The following is a 13,443-nucleotide window of genomic DNA, read 5'->3' as shown; positions in this document are numbered from 1 at the left end:
CAGGATGGTGGAGAGCATGATTTATGGTTCTGTCATGCAGCAAATTGTTTAGATCTTGATCATCAAAGCAGGCCCAGATCATTACACTACCACCACCATGTTTTGCTGTAGGTATCGTTTAAAAAAATGCGTTAGTTTAACATGGATGTAATGAGATGCATCCCTTTTGAAATGTTTTACTTTTGTCCAGTCGGTCTACAAAGTATTTTCTTCATCAAGATGTTTTTGCCCTTTTGAACTCGCCCATTGATGCACGTTTTGACCAGTCTAATCTTATTGCTGCATCATCAACTCTTTTGTGACCTCCTGGATGAGTCGTCGATTCGCTCTTGGAGTAATTTCGGATGACCGGCCATTCCTGAAACAGTCCTCATCTTCATTTATGGATATTGTCTCTCACTGCAATTCTGCTACTGGACTCCCAAATCATTTGGAAAAAGACTTTATCTGGTTCTCCACTGCAGGAACCTCCTTCAGGAACTAAAACATTGCATTGTGGAATCTGCTTTTACGTTGGGTGGAGATCTGTGTCTCTGGATGACTGAAGGAGGAATCGCAATCTACATAAACAGCCGTATTTGACAAGGATTCAAAAAGCAGCGTAGAACATAAGGAGGTTCTGGGAACAGGTTCATCTGTTGCTTACTAGATTGATACGTTATTCACTTTTTTCCTCTCATCTATTCTTAAGATTGAGGTAAGGTATGTTGTCTTTTCAGGTCTTTTAGCTTATTTCATGTTCTCATAAGATTATCATTTAAAACTAGTGAAAACACAACATTTAAGATAAAAATATTAAATCAGACCAAATAAATAAAATGTTTTAATACAGAAATATGGGCAAAATATATGCATCTTCCTTTCAAAAGATACTTTTCAATCTGACAAACAAGCCTCATCGGATTGCGTATTCTAATTTATTGACTATAACTGACTGAATTAATGACTTGCATTGTTAAAAAAAATAACTCGCAGCTTTGTTTCTGTGTAACTTGTTTTCTGTTTTATATTAGATTAGAAGACACTGTTTTATCAGAAGCTTGACAATCCGTCCAGGGTTGATAAATGTCACAAAACACTGACTCACAACCTCTAAGTCAGGGGTGTCAAACTCATTTTGGTTTAGGGTTCCGCATACATCTTAATCTGATCTGCAGGGGGCCACACAAGTAAACTCATTGCAAGATTAAATAGAACCAATAAAAGTGGACTTGTTGATGATTTTTATATTAAACGAATTTTACTTTTACAAAATATATTATGAATAATCTCAGTTTTTAAGAAAGGTATCTGCAATTTCAACAATACTTTTATTCAGTTAAGCATTTATTTAAGTGCATTATGCATAACAACTGATCTCAGTGATTGTACAATGTTGCAAAACATTTATTCACAGTTTTTTGAACTTAAAAACACTGAACTGCATCACAAAATACAACAGACAAAAATTAAGAAAAGATTTAAAATCGATTTTCAACATCTGGGAAGCAATTTGAACAAATTATCTGGCTTCACACATTTGAAATCTTAAGTGTCAGCTGTTTAAAACAGACATTTGATTAAGTACATTTGTTGATGCATAAAATGCATACATATAGAAAAACTTGCATACATAACATGTATGTATGTTAGCATGCACGAGAAATATGAGGTTACCGGGGCCAAAATAAAAAACTGGTAAAGCATAGAATCGAACTTGTTTACAGAACCTGAAGCTCAGTGCTGCCATCTGCTGTTAGTTCCGCTGCAGTGTTGCATCATGTTGTGTGCTCTGAATAAAACACAGCGCCCCTCGTGGACAGTATAGGAACTGCAGATTTTCAATTAAACGAAGTATATGTTTTTTCATGAATAATGATAATGCATTTAGCCCCCGGGCCGGACTAAATCGTTCGGCGGGCCGGTTCCGGCCCGCGGGCCGTACGTTTGACACCCCTGCAAGTAAAAGTTGTTTTAAATAAATAACGTACATCGGGTACATTTACACTAGCGTATGATGAATACAGTTATCCTGGGATCTGAAATTGGACAGTAAACTTGTTCTGTTTGAGCTTTTTTAAACACTGACTTCATAAAATGGAAGTTGTTTTTTAATTATCAGTGGATTTCCTTTAGAACAGAAGAGTCCAATGAATCCAGTGAAGATCTGCAAAGGAGACCAATCGCATGTCTTTTTGAGACATTTCTAAATAGCTTCAAGTTCAATGATAGTGGTACAAGCTATTCAGATTGTGATAAAGACCAAAACACCGTCATCTGCAGATGAAAGAAAGCTGATCATCAGGAAACACCGGAACAAGTTTATCAAAAATTGGAAACTGTTCAACAGTATCACTGGTTTAACGGTAGCCTGGAGGTAAAGGACGTAAACCAATAAAGAACGCTCCGCTCCAAAATCTACACCTTAAGCCCGACTAGAGTTTGGATGAAAAAGTCAAAAACCTTCTGGAGAAAAGATTCATGTTCGAATGAGACAAAGATTGGGCTGCTTGACCACAACGGCAAGAAGACTGGTTGGTAAAATGAAGTTGAGGCTCTCGCTAACCATCAGGTATGGTTTTGGTTGAATCCTGCTTCTGGGCTGAATTTCCTTGTTTTGATAATTGATGACATTTTTTCCTGGCTTTATTAGAAGGTGTCCACTCATATGCTGACACATGGACTTGTTTTCTTATAACGTTCAGTAAAACTCCACTTATGTGAATACAGAAGGGCTCCATCGGTGAATAACATTCAGCTCTGGAAAAAATGAAGAGTTCACTGAAAACCTCCTGGTTGTTCCACCAAATACTGATTTCTAAACTTTTCCTGAGTTAAAACATCAGTATTGTTGTTTCTAAATGAATATGAACTTGTTTCCTTTGCATTATTTGAGGTCTGAAAGCATTGCATCCTTTTCATTATTTTCACCATTTCTCATTTTCTCCAACTAAATACAAAATTTTTGCTTGGAATTTCAGAGACATGCTGTCAGTAGTTCATAGAATAAAAGAACAACGTTCATTTCACTCAAACATAAACATATAAAAGGTAAAATCAGAGAAACTGATCGTTTTAAATGGCCTCTTAATTTTTTCCAGAGCTTTATGTATTTTATTTTTAAAACAAACGGTCTTTTCTTTCCGTCCTCAGAGATGATTAGCTTGTAGATATATTTATCATCACAATGTATGTTTATGTTTTCACTGTTTGTCCCCTGAAATCTATATGTGTAGAAAATGTTCTTTACCTCTTATCCAAGTAGTGAATAACAATCAGAATAGAGAGATAAATATTCAACAAAGAGCACACAAACCGGTGTCAAAACTGTGAACAGACGAAAGTAGACCATTCGTCCAGACCTAACGCTCGTTTGTGCATGTTTCCATGTTGTGCCACAAGATGGCGCATCTGCTCTTCACAACAGGAAACTCCCACTTTCTCAAGACTAGACAGGAAACAAATGTTTTCAGTACATAGTTTGGAGAACCTCATGGCATTAATATGGTATGTTTTGTTAAAATTACCCATCAAAACAAAAATCCAAACTTTTCTACAAAATCAGAAAAGAAAAGCAGAAACATTGAGCAATTATTCAGGGATTTATTTCATATCCGTTTATTTGTAAAGCTAGAAATTGCAGAAATGTTATCGTGAAGTTCTTACAAGGCAAACAAAATTGCACATCCAGTTAGAGAAAGATGAAATGCAATTGAGTTAAAATCCGTTTACAGTGGTTCACACCATCCAAAGTTGAATTCTGATCTGAATACACAACATAGTTTAATTCTAATTACCTTACAGTGCAATGACATTCAGCTTACCATTCAAACCAGTTGGTAAAAAGTGCCTTTCCACGGAAGCCCTTATGTTTGCATTAAATCACTCACAATCCTTTCTCTTGAGCAAGCATGTGGCGACGGTAGAGAGGAACATTTCCCTGAAAGTTCAGCTGCTGTTGGGCTTCTAAACTCAGGAAATAGTTACACTTCCACCAAAGCAATTCATTACATCACACTATTTAACAAACTGCTGTGGCAGGTTAGAAACCGAGGTGTTTTTCTAACATATTTGAATATATAAATACATTAATTTAAGCAATACTGACATTTCTCAAGATTAAAAGTAAGTTTTAAAAGTAAATTATTGATCTGATGCAACTTTCTCATCTTAAATTCCATGTTTCATTAACTGTAAGGGGAAAATCATCATATTTTGGAAAAATTAATGCTTGAAAATATCAGTCTGTATGTAATTAATGCCTTGTTTCACAGATTTAGTTGACGTACCCAAATAAATGTAATCACGAGGAGGAAAACCTCAGTCTGTGTTTTGAGGGATGGTGTTTATGTTTAAACCCCAAACATTTAATTTTAATGTAAATCTACCAGCTGTATGAATAATTTTCAGTCGAACTCTAGCTTATAATATTTCTTGAGTTTGAATGCAATCATACAGGAAAAACAAACATGCATGGTGCCACAAATCAAAGGACTGTTTAAAAGTGCAACAATTTTGTGTATAAAATGTCAGCTTTTATTCGGTTATTGTTTTATTTTCGAGTGAAGAAGACTCACATTCTGGCTCTTCAAGTCTGACACAAAAGGTGACCTCGCATCAGTTGCTCTCTCTCTGCTTCATGGATCACTTCAGGGAGAGTTATCGAGTTGATTGGCCGCACATTATTTTAAAATAAATTAAATCCATGAGTGGACAGCAACACACACATATAACCAAATCTCCCTTACAGTGTGGGATCCTGGGCATCTGTTCATGTTCACACTCACTACTGGAGTCAAAACACATTGTCCAGTGACCTGCTTTCACACTGCGTCACGCTACGTTGTGTTTTCTGTCAGACAAACCTGTAGATGTTCTCAAAACTCCCATTCGTCCAGTTCAACAGTGTGTCTCTATAAAACACACACATAAAAATAAACATAAACATGAATGTGTTTTTACTGTGCAGCAGTTGCAAATGATTTACTAAAACATCTACAGGAGAATATCGATGAAATACTACCAGGTCTTTTTTTCATTTTATTTTAATAAAATGCACAGACACAAACAATCAAAGCATCCTAACAATAACAATTATTCATTTATTCAGACTTATTTGATGGGGATTGCACACGATTAGTTAGTGAAAATTTAAATGGAAAAGAAACAACATGATAACTTCAAGGGGAGTTAATACATTTTTATTTAACTTTAATTCATTATACAGCTTGATAACCAAGGTTTAAAACATTCACCAGGTATTATTCTGTTGCGTCAACATAAAAAAGATGAACTACTCAGAATAAAATGACTATAAGACACAAATCTTTCTGAAAAAGGGTCTAATCCATGGTGTCAAACTCATTTTTGTTTTGGGCCAAATCAAGATCATGAATGCTCTTAAAGGGCCAGTTGTGCCAGTATGTATTGATAAAACCCATTCACAAACTGTTAAAATATCAAATTATTAAGATTAAATAATATCATTAAACATCTTTTCAGTCCCTCCAGGATTTTATGATACTTTTTGGATTTTTTGCAATAAAAATCAAAGTGTTTGTGGTACTAATTTGGAAATATTTGCGCTTATTTATGTCAGTAATCTGACATCGATTAAGGCTTAAGTAGCTGTTTAGTACAAGTAAAACATTTTTTTTGGACAATTTGAGAAAAATCTGCAATAAACTCCCAATTATGTATTAGCACAAAAAATGTAGAGATTTGTGGATTTTATCTGAATTTCCACGATAATCCTCAAAAAACTGGAGGGACTGGATTGATATAATTTGGCAGTAAACAGGTAAAAACTGCATTGATTTGATTGAAAACATAATATTCAAGCACATTTAGCGTTTAGTCTAGAATCTAGAGGGCCACATGAAAGGATATATTGGGCTGGATTTGGGCTCGAGTTTGACACGTGGTCTAAGTGGTCTCAAGCTGCATATCTACAAACAGATATTTAACTTATTTAATATTTCACATGCTTGTTTTGTTCAAATGCTTTCCTCTCACCACATCGCCCTGTCCCCTTCCTCTTGAGACGCTCGCTTTGCCTGGCTTCAGTCCTACTTTCTCGGCGATGCTGATGTTTCCATTACAGAAATAAAAGCATGACGGCTAATCCAGTTACACGTTCCCTGGACAACACACACACCCACACACAGACCCGAACACACACTGGTATGTAAAGCTCGCAAGCACAAGCACACAGCCACCCACGCATAGACATACTAACGTACATATATGCACAAATCTGCTTAAAAAACAATAACATGGCAAGTTATTACATTTACAAATGCCCTAAGTGGACAAATTTGAGCAAGCTCAGAGAGGTACGCATACACACAGGGGGCATGTGATTGGAGGAATGCCTCCTGTTGTGTAAAAGTCAAACAGAGCAATAAACACCGAGATTAGCTAATCCGCACACACATCTCTGTAATCTCCCAAGAGAATTTCCCACAGCGCCGCACGTCCTTCCCATGGAGCGACAACAGAGGAAGCAACAAGGTAAAAGCAGCAAGAACAGAGATCCTCCACTTTTTCAGCTAACCTTGGTTGTTTTTGATGTGACGTGTTGATGCACTGTCAAAGGGATACAATCTTATAGAAACAGACACTTTTACCAGTAATAAAAACATCCATTATAGCAACCAGTCACACCCCAGTAAGTCATACATGGCACATGTGACAAAGTAAGGTTAATTTCCTCATACAGATTTGTAATCCCTACATTCATCTATTTATTGGTGGAAAAGAAAGCGATTCAGTTTCACTTGAACTGTGAAAACTACATTTGTTACACACATCAAACAAATAATATCAACATAAAATTCTAGCTGAGAAGGGAAAAGTTAGAATACCCTCTCCCTTAAAATCAATACCACTACCCTCTTTTGCTGAAATAACCTCAGTTTCTTTCAGCGTCTTGCCAGTCTCTGACATCAGCCTCACACAGCAGAGTATAGAATGGAAAGCTTTTGGTCCAGGAAAGCGTTTTTCATATCCATGCTTTACAGTTGTTGCTAATAAATATATGTCCTATGTTCCAATAACTTCACTTTAGACCAATCGATTGGAACAACATTATTCCAGAAGTCTTGGTCTTTGACTACCTTCTCTCTGGCTACCTTTTTGTTTTTGGCCTGTTTTCAGGATGAACTTGTTTGGATGGTAAGATGTCCAAATGTCTTTCTCTTGTAGACTATTTTATTTTGTCTGTGTACCTCAAACCACATATTTAAACCATTATATCTGCCAGCCCAACACTGGGAGGATGATCTAAGCTCAACCCACCTTTTGGGTAAGTCAGTTTGGGTCCCACTCTATTCCCACATGCTACACCAGCCCCTATTTGGCCCAAAGTTAGCCCACATGCACATAATTTCTTTCTTTAAAATGTGCTTTAAATAAATGTTTCATTCCTGATAGTTTCACTGACATGTTTTTCGATAAGCATACAGATTGAGCCAATGAAAACATGTCTGGTTGAAAAGAAATCTGAAAATTATGCGTAAGGTTGGAACAAGAATGTGCATGACTGCCCAGCAGTATGTTAAAGTGAATTTGACTTCATAAAACATGCTTATTCCTTGCAGAAAGGTTCAAATTTGTGCAAAAGTATTTAAAAAGCAACAAACCCCCTTCAATACAACTCTTCAGTTACAATGGCATTACTACGGTATGTCTTTTATGTTGGAACACCACACATCCTATTATTTTTTATTAAAAAGTCTTCCAAAGTCCTAAAAATACAGTAAAACCATGTATTTCTTAAACAAAATGTATGAAAACAAAAAAGTTAAGATTTATGCTAACCTTGAAGATTTATGACAGTAATTATTGCTCCAGCTGTTATTATTTAATCGCTTTTTTCCCCCAAACTTTTTTGATGTTATTTTTTTAACCTTGGTGAGCTGAAGCTTCTCCTTACTAAGTAAAATCTAAACAGGAGGCAATTTTGCATTTAAAGTATGACAACTTGAGGAGCATTTCTAGATATTTTTACAACCAAGCCACTGAAAGCTTGTTACATTATGTCCTCACTCAAATATTTATTAATTACCTATCAGATCTGCGTGTTTGTCTAGTGGACATTTAAACCCACACTCACTCATAGCCACTTATGTTTCTGTTCATACGGAGCGTGTTGAGTTTAATTGGTATTTTGGTGGTCTTCAACGGTCATCGATTGAGTTAATTACGTTCTTAATGAGGGCACAAATTATCCCGTTGCCTAATTAAAGGTTAGTTACACCACTTAATTGTGAGTGTCCTGAAAATGACCGGATAAGCTTAAAACTACTATCCTATGGGATCCAAATGTAGAAGTAAATGTCCTTAGTTTCCCACTGGAGGACTTTTACCGTAAACTGTATGACGTGGGTACAATGTTTTGGGCAAAAAGCGGACATCCGGTATCCGGGTAAGTTAGCTAAAATCAGTGAAAACTTGAGAGCCCATCTAAAAACTCTTAAAACAAACTGTTTTAGTAGTTCAAACGCTAATATATACAGCTATGAATAATAACAGAGAATGGAAATGTATTAGCACGACAACAGAAGCTACAAGCTAACATTTACAGACTTTCTTATCGTTGTTTATGGGGGTTCAGCCAATCAGCACAAAGGAAAATGAATGCCGCTCCCGGATTGGCTGCTTTGCAAACGCCAACCAATAGCGTGTCAAGTAGAGTTCGGCGTTTGTGTTTTGGCTTCACAAGCTGCATTTTCTCTCAAATGTTTTAGATATGTGGCACAAAAAAAAAAAAATCGAGATTAATTTGGAGTAAAATTCAACAGAAAACTCTATTAGCAAATCATTGGATACTGATCCTCTAATTATTTTTGCTGAATATAAATACCTGATTTTTACTGTATGAATAAAACTGTACATTGAGAAACAGAAGGTGGGTTTTATACTTGTTGAGATTTTTAAAATTAAGCATTCATAAGTGATAAAGTAAGTGAAATCTGCCTACAATCTAAAACTGGTACATCCCTGCAAGATGGAGGAAAAATTAGCTATCAAACACACTTACATATGCTGGTCAAATGTTAATGATTTCCTAAATTTCATGGTACTGAAATTCTTCAAACTGGCAGAAGGAAAAAAGACTGAATGAAAGAGAGTAATGGAGAGATGGAGGAAGCAGTGGAATAGTAATGAGAAATTCTGACTGAGAGATGAAGCGAGAGAAGGAGTGAAGGAAGGACTTAAAAATAATAATCATGTCATGGCCTGATAGGCTTGGTTTTCCAATATTTAAATCAGCGGACTGAGAAATGAGAGAAAGACAAAGTAGTGGCAGCAGGCCGAAGAGGGAAGGCGAACAATGAAACAACAGATGGATAAAAGGGACAGAAAAAGAATGAAATACATGCTGTACAACATTGAATTGGAAAATGTGGCTATTGCAATAAAATTAAAACTATCAATTATATTACAAAATAAAATCACAACATTCATGTTTTAATGCAGCTCATATTATTTACATTATAAAGGATGGATTTCTTTAAAAATCCCACTGTAAGATAAAATCTTCAGACAAAAGAGTGAAGCAATTACCAAGACACATATCTGACCAACATTTTAATTAAACTTTAATAATGCTGTAATCTCTAAAACGTGTTGCTCTCCTGGATACGAGAGTGTTTTATACTCTCAGAAAAACAGACTAAATGTATAACACTGGAATAACTTACAAGAATCCCATATTTTAGGGTTTTTTGATCATCTCAGGACATTATCCAACAGCCACAAAACAAAACAAATGGAGGAAGCAGGTGTTTGTTGGGGTGGATAGACATCAGAACACCTTTTAGAGAAGCAACGGTTGGTTTTCATCAGTCAGGGAGGAATTAAAGGTATATTTCCAATTAATTTGAAGTGTACCATTCAATAGTGTTAAGAAAATACATTTTAAATATGCTAGTTTTAAAACTTAACATGTCTTGATTGAAATAGCCAAATTATAGTTTTCAGATTAATAACTTATTCTGCCCTATTGACCTTTATTTTACCTGTAGTTACAGCAGATGGTTTGCTAAGATCTTTTTGAACTGCCCTTTGTCTGTGTGGGAAACAATCAGGAGAAGTTCCAGCTTCACACTGATCTGTGAAAAGCCATAAAACAGCAGGAGTTCAGGCCAGTGGAGGAGAAGTTCTGCTTCCACTTTGTTTAGATAAAGGTGACAACTGGTGTTAGATCTTGAAAACAAATTGTAGGGAGTTTCTAACTTTAAAGAGGGTCAGAGACAACTCCTGGTTTGATGAGCAAAGATATGCCTTATTTGAATAAATTAAAAGACAAGAATACACCTTTACTATAAAACTTTGTACACAGGAGTAACAAATCAGATTTTGCTCTTTGGAATTTCTCAAAAGACATCTTTGCTTTTTGTTTGTTGTTTCCATCTATTGTCTTTTTCCCTCTCTCAGGTAAATTCATGTGTTGTTTGTGCTCTGAGGTTTCTGATGTTTTGTGATGTGTTTGTCTGGTGATAGTATGCATCTGTCTTGAATAAATGCTGATTATTGTGATGCTGTTATCTCTGTATGATCTCAGTCTTTGCACACAGCATTTTCTGAATCCAGGCGTAAGAGAGGATATAACGAGTCAAAAAGTTTTAAAAAGGGTTAATAAGTTTTAGAATTTTTCCTCTCTTAATAATAGTGACAAGTTGCATGTACACGAAGACAAAACATTGAAACCAGTGGACGGTCCTAAAAAAATTAACTGTTGACCAAACAATATCCCAGAGGTAGAAATTGCAAAAATCAAAGACCAAGATGGGTGTAATTGAATGTTAAATGACAGTAAAATTAAAAAAGATTCACAGAGTATGGCTTGTCTGGAGGAGTCACAGGGGGCAGCCTTTCTTTTCTCACAAAAAAAATATAACAAGACTACCGTACTTAAGTTTGCAATAATCTGAATAATCCGCAAGATTTTTAGAGTAACATCACATGGAAAGTTGGGGACAAAATAGAAATGTTTGTTGGCCATGACACAAAACGCTGCAAGTCAAAGCCAGCACTTTCTTTAGTCTCCAAGTTCCCCTGTGTTGAAACATTTGGATGCATCCCTCTCAACAGTTGAAGGCTTTGTAAAGACCTGGTTGTTATAAGCCTGGTCATTTGTTTGATTCAGGTGGAGCAGGAATGCATCCATTTCCATTACAAATGTGCGCAAAACTTTGTTGATGATTCCACTAATGTAGGGAAAAAACAACAACAAATTTTGCAATTGCGAAAGTAAGAAATACAAGATTGTCATTAAAAAACACGAGGCGCCATCATCCTCTTTCCACTTTCTGTCGTCTTCTTGTCTCTTAGTAACATCCGGTCGTTGATCGGTTGTTGATCACGTTACTCGTGTGATGCGAGAAAACTGTTTCCATTTTAATTTTGCGAAATGCTCTAATTTTGATGTAGCTTAAAAACCCACCCCATTCTAGCATACAAATGCTTCCATTCAGCAAATTCATTTTTGTAACTTCAATTTGTGCAAACACAGCTAATTGCAGGTGGGCAAAGTAGTGTCCTTCTATGTACATCAAAAGTATTTTAAAGTCATGAATTACTGTATCTGTTTGGCAGCTGAAGCTTGGACTCAGTCTGCAGGACGGAACCTACACACAACAAATACACAACAAAATAAGAAATAGAAAAACGTAATTAAGTAGATTTTGATTGAATCCGTCTCTTAACCTCTAAAGCTACGACACAATTAAGAGTAACATTCAACCGATTTTCAAATATTCATTTAAAGTGAAAGTAAAATCCCTGGTGCACTTTCTGCAGAACTTCAATGCAAAACGAGGTTTGAGCTCTCAGAGCAGCCTGGGTCAGCGGCAGCTACAAATGGTTCGGCTCATTACGCCGGCCTTCAGCTCAGCCTCAGACAAGAAGTAATGAGCAGCTCGATAGCCAGTCATTAACCTTTTACAGATGAAATTGCAAAGGAAAGCAGAGTTGGCTTCAGAAGGTGCTGTTTGAATATCTGAGGGAAAATCTTTGCCTTCAAGAAGGATTTTGTTTCATAATGATAATTTTCAGTCATCGGGGTTAAACATGGTTTGAGCAGCATATAAAAGGAAGAACTTCTTTTACCTGATTGTTATTCTCCAAAGGCTGGTAAAGGTTTGAATGTGATAAACCTCGATACAATGGTGTCATCTATCTATATTCAGAGCCGGTGTGTGAAGCACAATAGGAAAAGGGGGGAGACTTGATTTGAATGGGGTATAAAAAACTCATAAAATGTGACGGAAGGCTTCATTCCTGATTAAATGTTTACTGACATAAACACTGTGTGAGTGTTGGCAGCGCTGGCAGTCCAAGTCATTTAAAGAAGTGAAGATTTTATAATAAAAAATCTGCTCCCCAAGCACTTTTTATTGTCAAAAAAGAAACGGCATTTGTTTCAGGTAAACTAAAGTTTAACGTACCTGAGTTTTGCTTTGAATCAGATTTTCGTCGCGGTAAGTTTTGTACATTTGATTCAAATTTCGCCAAATCACGTGATCACGAGTTTTTGCGTTACAAAGCGCCTGCACACTCGTGGGTTAATTTGCCCTTCTCAGTGTCTGACAGGCGGACCGACGGTAGAGGTGGGTCAGATTTGCCCCTTGTATTGTCTTGAAGGGAAGGCGCCAGGCTAGCAGAAGTTTGTGAAGCGATGTTGTGTGTGTGTTTTATTCAGTGTGATAACTGATCGCAAATAAATAAGTGTTAAGGAAAAGTATGCGGGGAAGACATGACAAGTCTTCCCACAGATTCTCATTGGTGGTTATCACTCTGATTAATCCATGGTGAATCTCAAGTCTTTTGGAGCCTCTATCAGGTTTTCTTGCTCTTTTCATCAAACCATCAGCTCTGACCAGTTTCATAATGGTCACCATTTAGCTGGTTGTGTGATTAATTTCTGCTTTAAACTTCTCCACAACTTCCTCCATGACCCGCCTGCTGTGTTTCTCTGTTTATCCAACTCATAAAATCCCAACGAAAGACTTAAAATCCTTTCCAAAAGCTAAAATCCAACATTAACAGACTCCATTTTCTTTAGTTCTTCATAAAAAAACATTGTGATTGCTTTACTGAACACATTTAATTTCATTCATCTCAAAAATGGAAACTTACTGGAATATGTGTGACACCCAGTTTGATCGTTTTCCATGTCTAAATGGGAAACCAGTGGTCTTTAAATGGTTTAAATGTTGTATGAACAATATTTAAACAGGTAATTTCCACTAAAATCTGCAACATTTTAGCTAAAAATGAGTCAGGAATGACTTCTTTGTTAGTCTTTAGTTTAAAAAAAAGATTTTTAAAAAAATCAGTCTTATCTGTGATCGTCAACTTCCTGACTAAAATATTCTATGCACTAACAGCATACATAACAGCATTAAAGCACTAAAGGTCCTTTAATGCTGTTATGTATCATTTATGTAAATGTTT

This window comes from Poecilia formosa, unplaced genomic scaffold (assembly GCF_000485575.1).
Source record: "Poecilia formosa unplaced genomic scaffold, Poecilia_formosa-5.1.2 Scaffold169, whole genome shotgun sequence".
Taxonomy (NCBI): Eukaryota; Metazoa; Chordata; class Actinopteri; order Cyprinodontiformes; family Poeciliidae; genus Poecilia; species Poecilia formosa.
Note: the sequence above shows the minus strand (reverse complement) of the source record.